The sequence below is a fragment of the Dama dama genome, chromosome 18 (genome assembly GCF_033118175.1).
Source record: "Dama dama isolate Ldn47 chromosome 18, ASM3311817v1, whole genome shotgun sequence".
Lineage (NCBI taxonomy): Eukaryota > Metazoa > Chordata > Mammalia > Artiodactyla > Cervidae > Dama > Dama dama.
In genome coordinates this window covers 30581076-30597626 of record NC_083698.1, presented here as the reverse complement: position 1 = coordinate 30597626, position 16551 = coordinate 30581076, and the positions used below count along the sequence as shown (strand labels likewise).

The following is a 16551-nucleotide window of genomic DNA, read 5'->3' as shown; positions in this document are numbered from 1 at the left end:
ACTCAACTGTGCAGCCCCAGGAGAAGACAACGAAAACAAGCCAGACACCCCGCGGACGGCAGACGGGGTGGGGATCTCAGCTGCAGCCCACCACAGTGGTGCCTGAGTGTGACGTCTGAACCTAGCCAAAGTTAACTGCCTTTTGGAAAAGAACTGACTCTTGGGAAGAATATAAAAGAACCCAGAGTCTTTACAATGCATTCTTCATAATGTCCACTATCCAATCAAAATTCATTAGACATAAAAAGAAAGAAAAGAAAAAGTCATCAGAAACCAGCACTGAGACGATTAAGATGATGCTATCTGCAGACAAGAACTCCAAAACACCTATTATAAACGTGTGCAAGGGGTACAAAGATGATGGGTCCACAGTGCATGGACAAATTTGGAATTCAGCAAGGAAATAATTACTGTTAAAACTGCCAAGTGAAAATTCTAAACCTGAAATGAAAAATTAACTAAGTGGGCTTAACAGCAGAAAGGAGACTGCAAGGAGTCACTGAAAACAAATCTAAAATTAAATCAGAAGAAGGAAGAGAAAAATAATGAAGACAAATGCGAACTTCCCCGTGGTCTAGCGGTTAAGACTCTATGCTTTCACTGCCGAGGGTCCAGTTCAATCCCTGGTCAGGGAACCATGATCCAGCAACCCACGTGGCGTGGAAAATTAAAAAAAAAACACCAAACCTTTAGAAAAATGATCAGAGGCTCAGAGACCTGAGGGTAGAAAACTGATCAGAGGCTCAGAGACCTGAGGGGAAATATCAAGCGGTACAGCACTAGTTTATGTGGAGTCATAGAGAAAAGGAGAGAAAACAGAAGAGGAAATTACCTGATGAAATGATGAGCAAAAAACTCCCTGAATTAGTGAAAGGTATCAATTGACAGAGTCCCAAATATCAAAAAAAGAGAAAAAAGTGACTAAGAAAGAAATAAAACAAAAAACAATAGACGAAAATGACAAAATACATACAGGGAAAGGATGATTAAATGAAGACCAACTTCTCAGCAGACACATGAAAGGCCAAAAAACAATGTAAAGACACATTTAAGGTGGTTAAAAAAAAAAAAAAAAGGAAGCCAGAATTCTGTATGCTGCCAAATACATGTCAAAAATGCTTTATAAAGACATTTCTATAGAACAAAAACTTGGAGATTACCCTGCCAAAATACCTTCAATAAAGAAATGCTGAAAGGAGTTCCTTAGGATGAAGGGTCATGGTGGCACCACGTAACTACCATCTTCAGAAAGGCAGGAAGGACAAAAGAGGTGGGAAATATGTGGTTACAGGTAATATATGTATTTCTTTTTAACTATTTAAAAGACATAAGACTATTTAAATTGAAAATTCTAACTGTGAACTGTGGCATCTGTAAGTACTAGGATGTGCCATCGTGAGGCAACAGCACAGACGAAGAGGAGGAGGTAAGGGCGTCAGGACACGAGGGGCCTGAGAGCCACTCTACTTGCGAGTCAGCAAGTCGGCCTGCATGGCATCATGAGAGCCCAGGTAAAGACGAAACTCTCTGCGGTGAGACATAAAGTCCATCATCGCAGCAACAGCAGCAGCCAGAGTACCGGCATTCTGATCCCTGTATCCTGGGCCCCAGTTTCCACAGGCAGTGTGACGACGGCCGGACGACACCTGAGCACACAGTGGATGCACCACCGGAGCGGACACCTGACCTCAGGGGATCCAAATCCCTGAGGATCCTGTATCTCCCAAGGTCATTCACTCTCCAAACATACTTGAAAAGATGATCAGGAACAAAGGACAGACAATGCCACACACATGAGATATGCCCAATGTGAAATGCTTTTGAAGAACTGTTTGCCTAGAAACGGGAACTGAGGAATCAATATAATGTTATTAAAATTCAAACAAATAACAGGAAAGGAGGAAAAAAAGGAAACAATTAGAAAAATATACAAAAATAGATTGATACTCCAATCATACGAAAAATTATATTAAAGGACTAAACTTTTTGATTAAAAGTCACTACATCAACAGCCATCTGACTGCCAATGCAGAATCCACCTGCCAATGCAGGTTTGATCCCTGGGTCAGGAAGATAGCTGACTAGGAAATGGCAACCTGCTTCAATATTCTTGCCTGGAGAATCCCATGGACAGAAAAGCCTGGCAGTTCATGGGGTCACAGAGGGTAACAGAACAAGACAAAACTGTATCACCATCTTGAGGTAAAAGAATGGAAAAAGATAGTGTTTACTACTATGAGAAAGCGAAAAGCTGCAAGCTGAAAGGTGGCTATACTACATTCAGATAAAAGACTTCAAGATAATGAACATTACCAATGACAATGAAAGAGATTTCATTATAATAAAGATGTATCAAAAAAACATATCAAGTGAATGTGTATGTTCCTAATAACTGAGGTTCAAAACCCTATGAGGCAGACCAGAGAGAACTAAAAAGGAAAACAGACATATCCTCAATCATATCTAAAGATTATTATATGGCATCTGGTCCCATCACTTCATGGGAAATAGATGGGCAAACAGTGGAAACAATGTCAGACTTTATTTTTGGGGGCTCCAAAATCACTGCAGATGGTAATTGCAGTCATGAAATTAAAAGACGCTTGCTCCCTGGAAGGAAAGTTATGATCAACCTAGATAGCATATTAAAAAGCAGAGACATTACTTTGCCAACAAAGGTCCATCTAGTCAAGGCTATGGTTTTTCCAGTGGTCAGGAATGGATGTGAGAGTTGGACTGTGAAGAAAGCTGAGTGCTGAAGAATTGATGCTTTTGAACTGTGGTATTGGAAAAGACTCTTGAGAGTCCCTTGGACTGCAAGGAGATCCAACCAGTCCATCCAAAAGGAGATCAGTCCTGGGTGTTCATTGGAAGGACTGATGCTTAAGCTGAAACTCCAATACTTTGGCCACCTTATGCGAAGAGTTGACTCATTGGAAAAGACCCTGATGCTGGGAGGGACTGGGAGGAGGAGAAGAAGGGGACGACAGAGGATGAGATGGCTGGATGGCATCACCGACTTGATGGACATGAGTCTGAGTAAACTCTGGGAGTTGGTGATGGGCACGGAGGACTGGCGTGCTGCGATTCATGGAGTCGCAAAGAGTTGGACATGACTGAGCAACTGAATTGAACTGAACTGATCAGAGAAAAACAGAATAATTTTTAAAAATCTGCAGGAATTCAGCAGATGTAAATAAATCATCAGTCACCCTGACCTAATGGCTTATAGAACGCTATACGCAACAATTGCAGAATACAATATACACTTTAAAGAGCACAAAATAGTCACCAAGACAGATCATACATAGGGCCGTATGTATACAAGACTCAATACATTAAAAAAAGTCTGAAAACTTAAGGGTATATTCCTTTGACCAGATTGGAATTAAATTAGAAATCAGGAACAATAAGGTACCTAGGAAAATATCCAATTGGAAAATTAATAATCCATAGCAGAAGAAATTACAAAGAAAATCAGAAAATATTTCAACTGATAATGAAAACACAACATCAAAATTTTGGGGACATATTTAATTTAGTGCTTTGAAGGAAATTCACAGCTTTAAATGTGGAGTTGAGGAAAAGGCTTAAAGTCAATAATTCATGTTTTCACCTAAGAAAGTAGAATGCAATGACCAAAATAAATCCAAACAACAATTCTGATTTCTGGTTCTGCATGTAAAGAGCTTGGAAGCATCACTTCTATGCTCACAACAAGAAAAAAACCTGAACAAACTGAAAAATCAATTCCTCTTAGGATAATCAGAGAATTGAGGTCACTGGTCAAACTGCTACCTTGAGCACTGGTAAGTGAAAGTGAAGTCGCTCAGTCATGTCTGACTCTTTGCAACCCCATGGACTGTAGCCTACCAGGCTTTTCCATCCATGGGATTTTCCAGGCAAGAGTACTGGAGTGGGTTGCCATCCCCTTCTCCAGAGGGTATTCCCAACCCACGGATTGAACCCGTTTCTCCCGCATTGTAGGCAGACGCTTTACTGTCTGAGCCCGGAGAGACTGTCAAATACAGAGACTCACTCACAGCACAGTAGAGCAGAAGCCCAAAGTCAGAACCAGCGCCAAGAGGAAAGCTACGAGCTATATCTGACAAATGGCTGGAAGCTCAGTGTAGACTAACTGGAGAATCAAAACCTCTGAGGTGCTACTATGAGAGGGCCTTCACGCTTTCGTGACTTTTAGCCCCTGAGCCCTACCAGATCCTCATTGTTAAGATCAGAGAGAAATCCCCTCCTGTTTCCAGCAGGGTAAGGGGAAAAGAAACCAGTTTTCAAATATGCCCCAAATCTCTATTCTCCTTTTTTTAAAGGAGGAGAAACACTCAAGGGAAACGATCTTACTGTCTGAGGAATCCCCAGGAAAAGGCAACAGGTAAGACACCAACTGGGACAGTGGAGGAAATTTCAGGCTCTACAACACAGCTCTCCAGAAGTAAACAAAGCCTAATGTCTCGCCAGAGAAAACTTCACATTAAAGGTCTGTCTTTTAACCCAATACATCATGCCCAGCTTTCAACAAAAAGAATTACAAAGCATACTAAAAGGCAAAGAATATAGTCTGAAGAAACAAACCAAGCATCAAAATCAGATTCAGATATGGCAGAGATTTTAAAGTTATCAGACTGGGGATTTTCAGTAACAAGGATGCATATGTTAAGGGCTCTTAGTAGTTATCAGAGGACTAGCAGTGGAGGCCTGAGAGTAATAAGGCCACCTCACCAGTGGCGACGGAAACCACCAAGGCAGTCAGAAATTCCACTCCCACTGTCTTAGTCTGTTAAGGCTGCTGTAACAAAATACGACAGAGTGGGTAGCTTATGAATAACATGATTTATTTCTCAGTTCTCAAGGCCGCAAGTCCAAGATCCAGGTTCTGCTAAGGTCAAATGAGGGCCCCGTTCTGGATTTCACACTTCTCATTGTGTCATCACAAGGCAGAAGGGGCAAGGAAGCTCTGCGGTCTCTCTTCTAAGGGCATTAATCTCATTCATGAGGTCTCTGCCCTGCTGACCTAATCAACTCCCAAAGCCTCCACGTCCTAAAAGGATTGCATCAGGCATTAGGATTTCAACAATGAATTCTGGAGGGAGCACAAACTCTCAGACCACACTGTCTGAAAGTAAAGGCCCCTACCCCCACTGTGTGTGTCAGCGGAGGCTGAGTGAGGAACACGGCCTTCCAGCTCTACCAGCTCAGTAACAAGCTGCACCCTCTTCCTCTGAGCTGACAGTGTCAAAAGCGCCGACTGTAATATTTAAATGAGATTCAGAGCCTCTGAATACTCAAAGTTTCCTGCTTCTAATTTTTTATTTTTTTTAAACTTTTAATTTTATATTGGAGTATAGCCAGTTAACAATATTGTGATAGTTTCAGGCTCCAATTTTTTAAAAATCACTTGTCATTTTAAGAAGCAGGAAGAGGAAACTCCCTGGTGGTCTAGTGGTTAGAAATTGGTGCTCTCACTGCCAGGGTGCCAGGTAATCCCTGGTTGGGGAACTAAGATCCTGCAAACCACATTGTGCAGCCAATAAATAAACAAACAAGAAGGAAGATGTCAAACCGAATGACAGGAGACAATAAACAGACACCACAGTGAGACTGACAGAATTATCTGACAAAGATTTTAAAGCAAGCAACACATAAATCACTGACTGATCACTTACAAAGACATCTGAAACAAATGAAAAATTAGAACACCTCAGCAGAGGAATATATACACAAAAACCTATTTATCAAAATGGAATTTTACAACTGACACCACAGAAATACAAAGGATCATAACAGATTAATAACTATACGCCAGTAAAATGGATGACCAAGAAAAAAGTGAAAAAGTTCCTAAACCAGAAAGAAATAGAAAATATGAATAAATGAATTACCAGAAATGAAATTAGAAACTTCCAACAAACAAAAGTCCAGGACCAGATGGCTTCACAAGTAAATTCTAACAAATACTTTACCAAAAGCAGGCAAAGATATCACACACAAAAAGAAAATGGCAGGCCAGCATCACTGATGACATATAGGCAAAAATCCTCAACAAAATCTTAGCAAACCAAATTTAATAATAAGACAAACAATGATCAAAAGGGGTCATACACCAGGATCAAGTGAAGCTTGAAGCCTGTGCCACCTAGAGCCCATGCTTCACAGGAGAAGCCCCCGTAATGAGAAGCCCGTGCACCACGAACTACAGAGCAGCCACCACTCCCTGCAGCTAGAGGGAAAAAAGCCTGCACAGCAACGAAGACCCAGCACAGCCAAAAGTAAAATAAAGTTTATAAATAAATAAATATGTAAAAATAAAATAATTCAGCTAAAAATAAATCCATATGGTCATCTCAGTAGGTGCAGAGAAAGCTTTTGACAAAATTCAACACTCTTTCATGATAAAAACCCTCAACAAAGTGGGTATATGGTTACAGAGGGAACATACCTCAACACACTAAAAGCCATATACAACAAGCCCACAGCTAACATCATAGTCAACAGTGAAAAGCTGAAAGCATCTCCTCTAAGATCAGTAACAAGACAAGGATAACTCCTCTCATCATTCATGGTTTATTCAACATAGTTTTCAAAGTCCCAGCCACAGAAGAGAAGAAAAAACTGCAAGGAATCCAAATCGGAAGGGAGGAAGTAAAACTGTCACCATTTACAGATGAAATGTTATTAAATGCAGTAAATCCTGAAGATGCTAGCAGAAAACTACTAGAGCTCTTCATGAATTCAATAAAGTTGCAAGATACTAAATTAATATACAGAAATCTACTGCATTTCTATACACTAACAACTATCAACAAGGAAAACTACGGAAATTATCTCATTCACAATCTTATCAAAAAGAATGAAATACCTAGGAATAAATCTAACTAAACAAGGAGGTAAAATATTAATACTGAATTCAGAAAATTATAAGACCAGAAATTGAAGGTGATGCAAACAGATGTTTTTTGATTGGAAGAATAATGTTAAAATGAGCATACTACACAAGGCAATCTATAGATTCAATACAATTCCTTTCAAAATGACAATGGCATTTTTTATGGAACTAGAACAAATAAATTCTAAAATCTGTATGGAAACACAAAAGATCCTGCTTTGCCAAAACAATCTTGAGAAAGAAAAACAAAACTAGAGGTTATCGTTATCCCTGGTTCAAAACCACATTATAAAACTGCAATCATCAAAACAGGCCTCTAAGATGGCAGAGTTGAAGGACATGTGCTCATCTTCCCCTGCGAGAACACCAAAATTGCAACTAGCTGCTGAGCAACCATTGAAAGGAGAATATTGGATCCCACAAAAAAAAGATACCCCACATCCAAGGGCAAAGGAGAAGCCCCAACAAGATGGTAGGAGGGGCGAAATCATGTTTAGAATCAATCCCCATACCCACCAGAGACGCTTGGAGGGCTCAAGCAAAACCTTGTGTGCACCAGGACCCAGAGACCCCACAAGAGACTGAGCCACACCTGCCTTTGAGTGTTTGAGTGTCTCCTGCAGAGGCATGGGTCAACAGTGGCCTGTTGGGGGGACAGAGGCTCTGGCTGCAGCAGACCTGGGAGGCACAGCATGTGGTGTAAGTCTTCCTGGAGGAAGGTGCCATTAGCCCAACCATAGAGCCACTGAGCAGATTACCCACAAACTGGAGAAGAGTTATACCAAAGAAGTTCACGCTCGTTGCAAAAGGTCTAAGGCCCAAAGCAGATTTCTCAACCTGGGATCCGGCAAAGGGACTGAGAATCCCCAGGGAACTTGACTTTGAAGGTCAGTGGGATTTGATTACAGAACTTCCACAGGACTGGGGACCAGACTCTTGGAGGGTACAACAAAAATCTGTGCGCACCAGGACCCAGGAGAAAGGAGCAGTGACCCCGTAAGAGACGGAGCCAGACTTGCCGATGAGTGTCCCAGAGTGTCCGGCAGAGGCATGGGTCGACAATGACCTGCTGTGGAGTCATGGAATTGAATACAACATTCCTGGGAGCCATGGAATGCTGGCATAAGTCTTTCTGAAGGAGGTTGCCATTACTGCCATTACCCCTACCCAATACAGGGAGGGAATGCAGTCCCACCCATCAACAGAAAACTGGATTAAAGATTTACTCTTTTCCGGTAAGCGGCCTGAGCTGATCCCTAAAAATGGTGCGCTATTCACTCAACCCAGAAAACCCCACAAAATCATGCAAATCAAGAGGTTCAAATCTTCGTGTTCACTTTTAGAACACTTGTGAGACTGCCCAGGCCATAAAGAGTATGCATATCCGAAAAGCCACCAAGTATCTGAAGGATGTCACTTTAAAGAAGCAATGTGTGCTATTCCGTCATTACAATGGTGGAGTTGGTAGGTGTGCACAGGCCAAACAGTGGGGCTGGACGCAGGGTTGGTGGCCCAAAAAGAGTGCTGAATTTTTACTATACATACTCAAAAATGCAGAGAGTAATGCTGAACTTAAGGGCGTAGATGTAGATTCTCTGGTCATTGAGCACATCCAAGTGAACAAAGCCCCCAAGATGCAGCGCAGAACTTAACAGAGCTCACGGTCGGATCAACCCCTACATGAGCTCTCCCTGCCACAGTGAGATGATCCTTACTGAAAAAGAACAGCTTGTTCTTAAACCAGAAGAGGAGGTTACACAGAAGAAAAAGATATCCCAGAAGAAACTGAAGAAACAAAAACTTATGGCCCGGGAATAAATGCCGCAGAAAATAAATGCAAATAAAAGTGAAAAAAAAAAAAAAAAAGATTTACTGACCCAACCATCACAGCAAGATCCAGACTCACCCACAGCCAGTCCCTCCCATCAGGAACCTTCCACAAGCCTTTCACCTTTATCCATCAGAGGGCAAACAGACCAAAAACCAGAATCACAGAAAACTAACCAAAGTGATCACATGGATCACAGCCTTCTCTGACTGTGAGAAAAATGCCTTCTTTCATGGCTCAATGAAACTATGAGCCATGCCGTGCAGGGACACCCAAGACGGACGGATCATGGTGGAGAGTTCTGACAAAACATGGTCTACTGCAGAAGAGAATGGCAAACCACTTGAGTATTCTTGCCTTGAGAACCCCATGAACAGCATGAAAAGGCAAAAAGATATGACACTGAAAGATGAACTCCCCAGGTTGGTAGGTGCCCAATTGTTGCTGGAGAAGAGTGGGGAAATAGCTCCATAATGAACGAAGAGGCGGAGCCAAAGGAAAAACAATGCCTAGCTGTGGATATGACTGGTGATGGAGGTAAAGTTCGATGCTGTAAAGAACAATACTGCATAGGAACCTGGAAGGTTAGGTGAATGAATCAAGGTAAATTGGAAGTGGTCAAACAGCAAATGGCAAGAGTGAACATTGACATTTCAGGATCAGTGAACTAAAATGGACTGGAATAGGCAAATTTAATTCAGATGACCATTATATCTACTACTGTGGGCAAGAATCCCTTAGAAGAAATGGAGTAGCCCTCACACTCAAAAAAAACTCTGAAATGAAGTACTTGGGTGCAATCTCAAAAACGATGGAATGATCTCGGTTTGTTTCCAAGGCAAAGCATTCAATATCACAGTCATCCAAGTCTATACCCCAACCACTAATGCCAAAGAAGCTGAGGTTGAATGGTTCTATGAACACCCACAAGGCCTTCTAGAACTAACACCAAAAAAAGATGTCCTTTTCATCATAGGGGACTGGAATGCATAAGTAGTGAGTCAAGAAAAACCTGGAGTAACAGGCAAGTTTGGCCTTGGAGTATAGAATGAAGCTGGGCAAAGGCTAACAGAGTTTTAGCAAGAGAACGCGTTGGTCATAGCAAACACTCACTTCCAGCAACATAAGAGACGACTCTACACATGGACATCACCAGATGGTCAGTACCAAAATCAGACTGATTATATTCTTTGCAGCCAAAGATGGAGAAGCTCTATACAGTCAGCAAGAACAAGACTGGGAGCTGACAGTGGCTCAGATCATAAACACCTTATTGCAAAATACAGACTTAAATTGAAGAAAGTAGGGAAAACCACCAGACCATTCAGAAATGACCTAAATCAAAATCCTTATGATTATACAGTGGAAGTGACAAATAGATTCAAGGGATTAGATCTGATAGAGTGCCTGAAGAACTATGGATGGAGGCTGTAACACTGTTTAGGAGGTGGTGATTAAAATCATCCCCAAGAAAAAGAAATGCAAAAGGCAAAATGGTTGTCTGAGGAGGCCTTACAAATAGCTGAGAAAAGAAGAAAAGCTAAAGGCAAAGGAGAAAAGGAAAGATATACCCATCTGAACGCAGAGTTCCAAAGAGCAAGGAGAGATAAGAGAGCCTTCCTAAGTGATCAGTGCAAAGAAATAGAGGAAAACAATAGAATGGGAAAGACTAGAGATCTCTTGAAGAAAATTAGAAATACCAAGGAAACATTTCATGCAGATGGGCACCATAAAGGACAGAAACAGTATGGACCTAAAAGAAGCAGAAGATATGAAGAGGTGTCAAGAATACACAGAAGAACTATACAAAAAAGATGTTAATAACCAAGATAACCACGACAGTGTGATCACTCACCTAGAGCCAGATATCTTGGAGTGCAAAGTCAAATGGGCCTTAGGAAGCATCATAAGGAACAAAGCTAGTGGAGGTGATGGAATTCCAGCTGAGCTATTTCAAATCCTGAAAGATGGTTCTATTCAAGTGCTGCATTCAATATGTGAACAAATTTGGAAAACTTAGGACTGGAAAAGGTTAGTTTTCATTCCAACTCCAAAGAAAGGAAATGCCAAAGAATGTATAAACTACCGCACAATTGCACTCATTTCACACATTAGCAAAGTAATGCTCAAAATCCTTCAAGCTAGGCTTCAAAAGTATGTGAACCGTGAACTTGCAGATGTTCAAGCTAGATTTAGCAAAGGAAGAGGAAGCAGAGATCAAATTGCCAACAACTGCTGGCAAGTGTTGAAAAAAGCAAGAGAAATTCCAGAAAAACATCTACTTCTGCTTCATTGACTACGCTAAATCCTTTGACTGTGTTCACTTCAGTTCAGTTGCTCTGTCACGTCCAACTCTTTGCGACCCCATGGACTGCAGCACGCCAGGCCTCCCTGTCTATCACCAACTCCCAGAGTTTACTCAAATTCATGGCCATTGAGTCAGTGATGCTATCCAACCCTCTCATCCTCTGACTGTGTAGATCACAACAAACTCTGGAAAATTCTTAAAGAGATGGGAATACCAGACCACCTCAGCTGCCTCCTGAGAAATCTGTATGCAGGTCAAGAAGCAACAGTTAGAACCGGACATGACAATGGACTGGCTCAAAATTGGGAAAGGAGTACATTAAGGCTGCATATCATCACCCTGCTTATTTAACTTATATTCAGAGTACATCATGAGCAATGCCAGGCAGGATGAAGCACAAGCTGGAATCAAGACTGCCAGGAGAAATATTGATAACCTCAGAAATGCGGATGACATTATCCTTGTGGCAGAAAGCGAAGAGGAACTAAAGAGCCTCTTGATGAAAATGGAAGAGGAGAGTGAAAAAGCTGCCTTAAAACTCAATTTTCAAAAAACTAAGATCATGGCAACTGGTCCCATCACTTCATGGCAAACAGATGGGGCAGCAGTGGAAACAGTGAGACTTTATTTTCCTGGGTTCCAAGACCGCTAAGATGGTGACTGCAGCCATGAAATGAAAAGATGCTTGCTCCTTGGAAGAAAAGTTATGATGAACCTAGAAAGCATATTAAAAGCAGAGACATTATTTTGCCAACAAATCTCTGTATAGTCAAAGCTGTGGTTTTTCAATAGCCATCTATGGATGTGAGAATTGGACCATAAAGAAAACTGAGTGCCAAAGAATCGATGCTTTTGAACTTTGGCATTGGAGAAGACTCTTGAGAGTCTCTTGGACTGCAAGGAGATTAATCCAGTCCATCCTAAAGGAAATAATCCTGAATATTCACTGGAAGGACTGATGCTGAAGCTGAAGCTCCAATACTTTGGCCACCTGTTGCGAAGAACTGGCTCACTGGAAAAGACTCTGATGGTGGAAAAGATTGAAAGCTAGAGGAGAAGGGGATGACAGAAGATGATATGGTTGAATGGCATCACCAGCTCGATGGACCTGAGTTTGAACAAGCTCCGGGAGTTGGTGATTAACAGGGAAGCCTGGTGTGCTGCAGTCCATGGGGTGGCAAAGAGTCAGCCACTACTGAGCGACTGAACTGAATAACTGAATCAAAACAATGTGGTACTGGCAGGAAACAGACACAGATCAACGGAACAGAATAGAGAGCTCAGAAATGAACCCACAGTTATATAAGCCATTAATCTATGATAACAGGGGCAAGAATACACAGTGTGGGAAAGACTGTCCCTTTAATAAACAGTGTTGGGAAAACTGGACAGCTACATGTAAAAGGTTCAAACTGGACTACTCTCTCACACCATGTACAAAAATAAATTCAAAGTAGATTAAAGGCTTAAACTTAAGACGTGAAACCAGAAAACTTATAGAAGAAAGCATAGGCAATAAACTAGAGCTCCACGAGAGAAGTCATGGCAATGAGAAGCCTAAGCACCACAACTACAAAGCAGCACCCCCGTACCAAGCTCACTGCAACCAGCGAAAGGCCTCGTGCAGCATCAAAGACCCAGCACCCACAAAAATAAATATTAAGTTTCAAAAACATTTTATATGGAAAGACAAAGGAAATTTAGAAATAGCTAAAACAACTTTCAAAAAGAAAAATAAGAATAAAGTAGAAGGAATCAGTTTACCTGATTTCAGGACCGTGTGGTACTGATACAGGTAAATGATAAATGTTACAGGATAAACAACCTAGAAATAGATCCACACAATATGCCCAAGTGATTTCTGACAAAGTGCAAAAGCATCTTAATGGAGGAAAGATACCTTTTCAACAAACGCAATTGGACAACCATAGGGTAAAATAAACAAAAAAGAACAAACTTCAACCTCAAATCTACACATTATATAAGAATGACTCAAAATGGATCAAGGACTTTAAAAATAGGAGAAAATCTTCTAAGAGCAAATAAAGCATTCTTAGATTTGACACCAAAAGCATGGTCTATAAAGTAAAAACTAACTGGACTTCATCAAAATTAAAAACTTTTACACCATGAAATACCTTGCTTAAGAGGATAAAGGGGGAAGGTAGAGAGTGGGAAAAAATATTTAGTAATTTAGTAACTACATATTCAACAAAGGACTAGTATCTAGATAATACAAGGAGTACTCAAAACTTAACTGTAAAAATATAAACAGTTCAATTAGAAAATGGGCAAATGACATGAAGAGTCATTTCGCTGAAGAGGATAAACTGATGGCTAAAAAACACATGAACAGATTTTCAACATCAGTAGCCACTACTGAAAATGTAAATTAAAACCACAATAAGGTATTACTACACACCTATCAGAACTGCTAAAATGAAAATACTAACACCACCAAATGCTAGTGAGGATGTGGAGAAATTAGAACAGTCATACACTGCCACTAGGAATGTAAAATGACACTATCAGTCTAGTAAACAGGTTGGCAGTTTCTTAAACCATAAATAGGCAACTACCATACGACCCAGAAACTCATGGATATTTACTCCAGAGAAATGAAAACTTACAATGATATTATGATTAATAAGATATATACATTTTGGTCTTAATCCATGGTTCCTAGCACACAGCTCCAAAATTCCTATAATTTCCTAACTGACATACAGCAAAGGTATAAAAACAATATGAACTTAAGAGAAGCAGAAGATATTAAGAAGACATGGCAAGAATACACAGAAGAACTATACAAAAAAGGTCTTAATGACCTGGATAACCACGATGGTGTGGTCACTCACCTAGAGACAGACATACTGGAGTGTGAAGTCAGGTGGGCCTTAGGAGGCATTACTATAAACAAAGCTAGGGGAGGTGAAGGATTTTCAGCTGAGCTACTTCAAATCCTAAAAGATGATTCTGTTCAAGTGCTGCATTCAATATGCCAGCAAAATCATAAAACTCAGCAGTGGCCACAGGACTAGAAAAGGTCAGTTTTCATTCCAATCCCGACAAAGGGCAATGCCAAAGAATGTTCCAACTACCACACAACTGAGCTCATTTTACAGGCTAGCAAGGTAACGTTCAAAATTCTTCAAGCTAGGCTTCAACAGTATGTGAGCCAAGAACTTACAGATGTATAAGCTGGATTTAGAAAAGGCAGAGGAAACAGAGATCAAATTGCCAACATCCTTTGGATCATAGAAAAAGCAAGGGAATTTCTGAAAAAAAAAAAAAAAAAAAAAAAAATTTACTTCTGCTTTATTACCTATGCCAATGCCTTTGACTGTCTAGATCACAACAAACTGTGGAAAACTCTTAAAGAGATGGGAACACCATCAGGTGGTCACCTGACCTGCCTCCTGAGAAATCTGGAAGTTAAGAAGCAATAGTCAGGGCTGGGCGGCCGCAGGCAAGGTATAAAGAAAAACAATGAGACTCCAGTGGGCGGCAGTTGCAACTTTTCTTTACGCTGAAATAGGACTCATTCTAATCTTCTGTCTACCTTTTATTCCTCCTCAGAGATGGCAGAAGATATTTTCCTTTAGCGTTTGGGGTAAAATTGCAAGTTTCTGGAACAAGGCTTTTCTTACTATTATAATCCTATTGATTGTTCTGTTTCCAGATGCTGTGAGAGAAGTAAGAAAATATTCCTCGACTCATACTACTGAAAAGAGCTCAGCCAACAGACCTGCTGCCTAAGAACATACACAAATGAACTCTTCAGGTCTCAAAGAAATCTTTACATTTCTGGATTTTCATTATTTTTCTGTCTAGTGTTGAGACGTCTGGTTACCCTTATAACTCAGCTGGCAAAAGAGCTGTCAAACAAAGGAGTACTTAAACGTCAAGCAGAAAATATTAACCAGGCTGCCAAAAAATTCATGGAAGAAAATGAAAGACTGAAATGGCTCTTGAAAAACTATGGCAAGGAAGAACACGTTTTGGGAGCAGAAAATAAAAAACTAGAAGAAGACAAAGAAAAACTGAAAACTGAATTAAAGAAGGCTTCAGATGCCCTTTCTAAGGCACAAAATGACGTGATGATAATGAAGATGCAATCAGAGAGACTTTCAAAAGAGTATGACCGGATCCTGAGAGAACACTCAGGACTTCAGCATCGTGCAGGGAAAGACAAGAAATGCCTGTGAACTTTATGAAAGAAGATTGTGAATATACCATGTCAAGAAGAAAAATTTGTTATCATGTTAGCCTCTAGAAAATTTAAAATTCAGTTCAGAAAAACATACTATGACCAGCCATTATTTTTTTAATGCCACACACATAGACTTATCAGAATGGCATTATCACAGTATTGATGATGTTTCAGATATATTGTAAAGCCTGTATTCCAGCTCTTAAATAAAATATAAGCATGTTAAATACTTTATTTAGATACTGATAGTAACACTGGTGTATGGTGGCTGAAAAAGTGAAACATGAAAACAGTGACCTTAAGTGCTTTTTTTTAAGCCTAATGGTACTAGTTAACTCTTTTAAGAGAGTTGTATTGATAATTATATTTTCAGTATTGTGTTTCTGCACCTGTTAAACTATTTTTGTTGACATTTGTGTTAATACATCATTAGTAGGCATTCTGCTTTTTTAATGTTCATCTGGGAATGGAGTTTACATCTATTTGCATAACTGCCATAGCACTGAACTGAAATTACTTTACAACAATGTGGAATTCTTGAGATAGAAAGTTTATGTATAATGTATCCAAAAAGCAGTGTTTCCCATTGCTGTGAGAATTGCTAATTATACAGATATTACCTCATATATACATACACTGGTGTCACAGTTTCTCTGAGGTGTTTCTATATTCTGCAAGCTACATATTAAATACTATTTTCCATTCATATATTCATTTAGTTTCTTTTAGGAGAGGATGATTGCTATATTAATGTGATTTAGGTTGCTCCAGTGTTTAGACTTGAAAGCTACCTTCCTTGTTTCTTAAAGACCTAGATATAAAAGAAAATGGAAAATAAAAATAAAAAAAAAGAAGCAACAGTCAGAACCGGACACGGAACAACAGACTGGTTCCAAATCAGGAAAGGTGTATTGTCACCCTGCTTATATGCAGAGTACATCATGAGAAGTGTCAGCCTGGATGAAGTACAAGCTGGAATCAAAACTGCCAGGAGAAATATCAACAATTTCAGATATGCAGATATCACCACCCTTATGGCAGAAAGCAAAGAAGAACTAAAGAGCCTCTTGTTGAAAGTGAAAGAGGAGAGCGAAAAATTTGGCTTAAAGCTCAACATTCAGAAAACTAAGATCATGGCATCCGGTTCCATCACTTCACTTCATGGCAAACAGATGGGGAAACAATGGAAAAAGTGACTGACTTTATTTTTCTGGGCTCCAAAATCACTGCAGATGGTGACTGCAGCCATGAAATTAAAAGACGCTTGCTCGTTGGAAAAAAGGCTATGACAAACCTAGACA

At 40.2% G+C, this 16551-nt stretch overlaps 1 protein-coding gene and 2 pseudogenes across 1 annotated transcript in view; 2 read left to right on the top strand and 1 right to left on the bottom strand.

Annotated features, from left to right (window-relative positions):
- The window catches only part of SLC25A40 (solute carrier family 25 member 40), a 90050-nt gene that overhangs the window by 15127 nt on the left and 58372 nt on the right, over positions 1-16551 (bottom strand). The window lies entirely within an intron of this gene.
- Positions 8051-8728, top strand: LOC133072779 (large ribosomal subunit protein uL22-like; annotated as a pseudogene).
- Positions 14409-15539, top strand: LOC133072778 (B-cell receptor-associated protein 29-like; annotated as a pseudogene).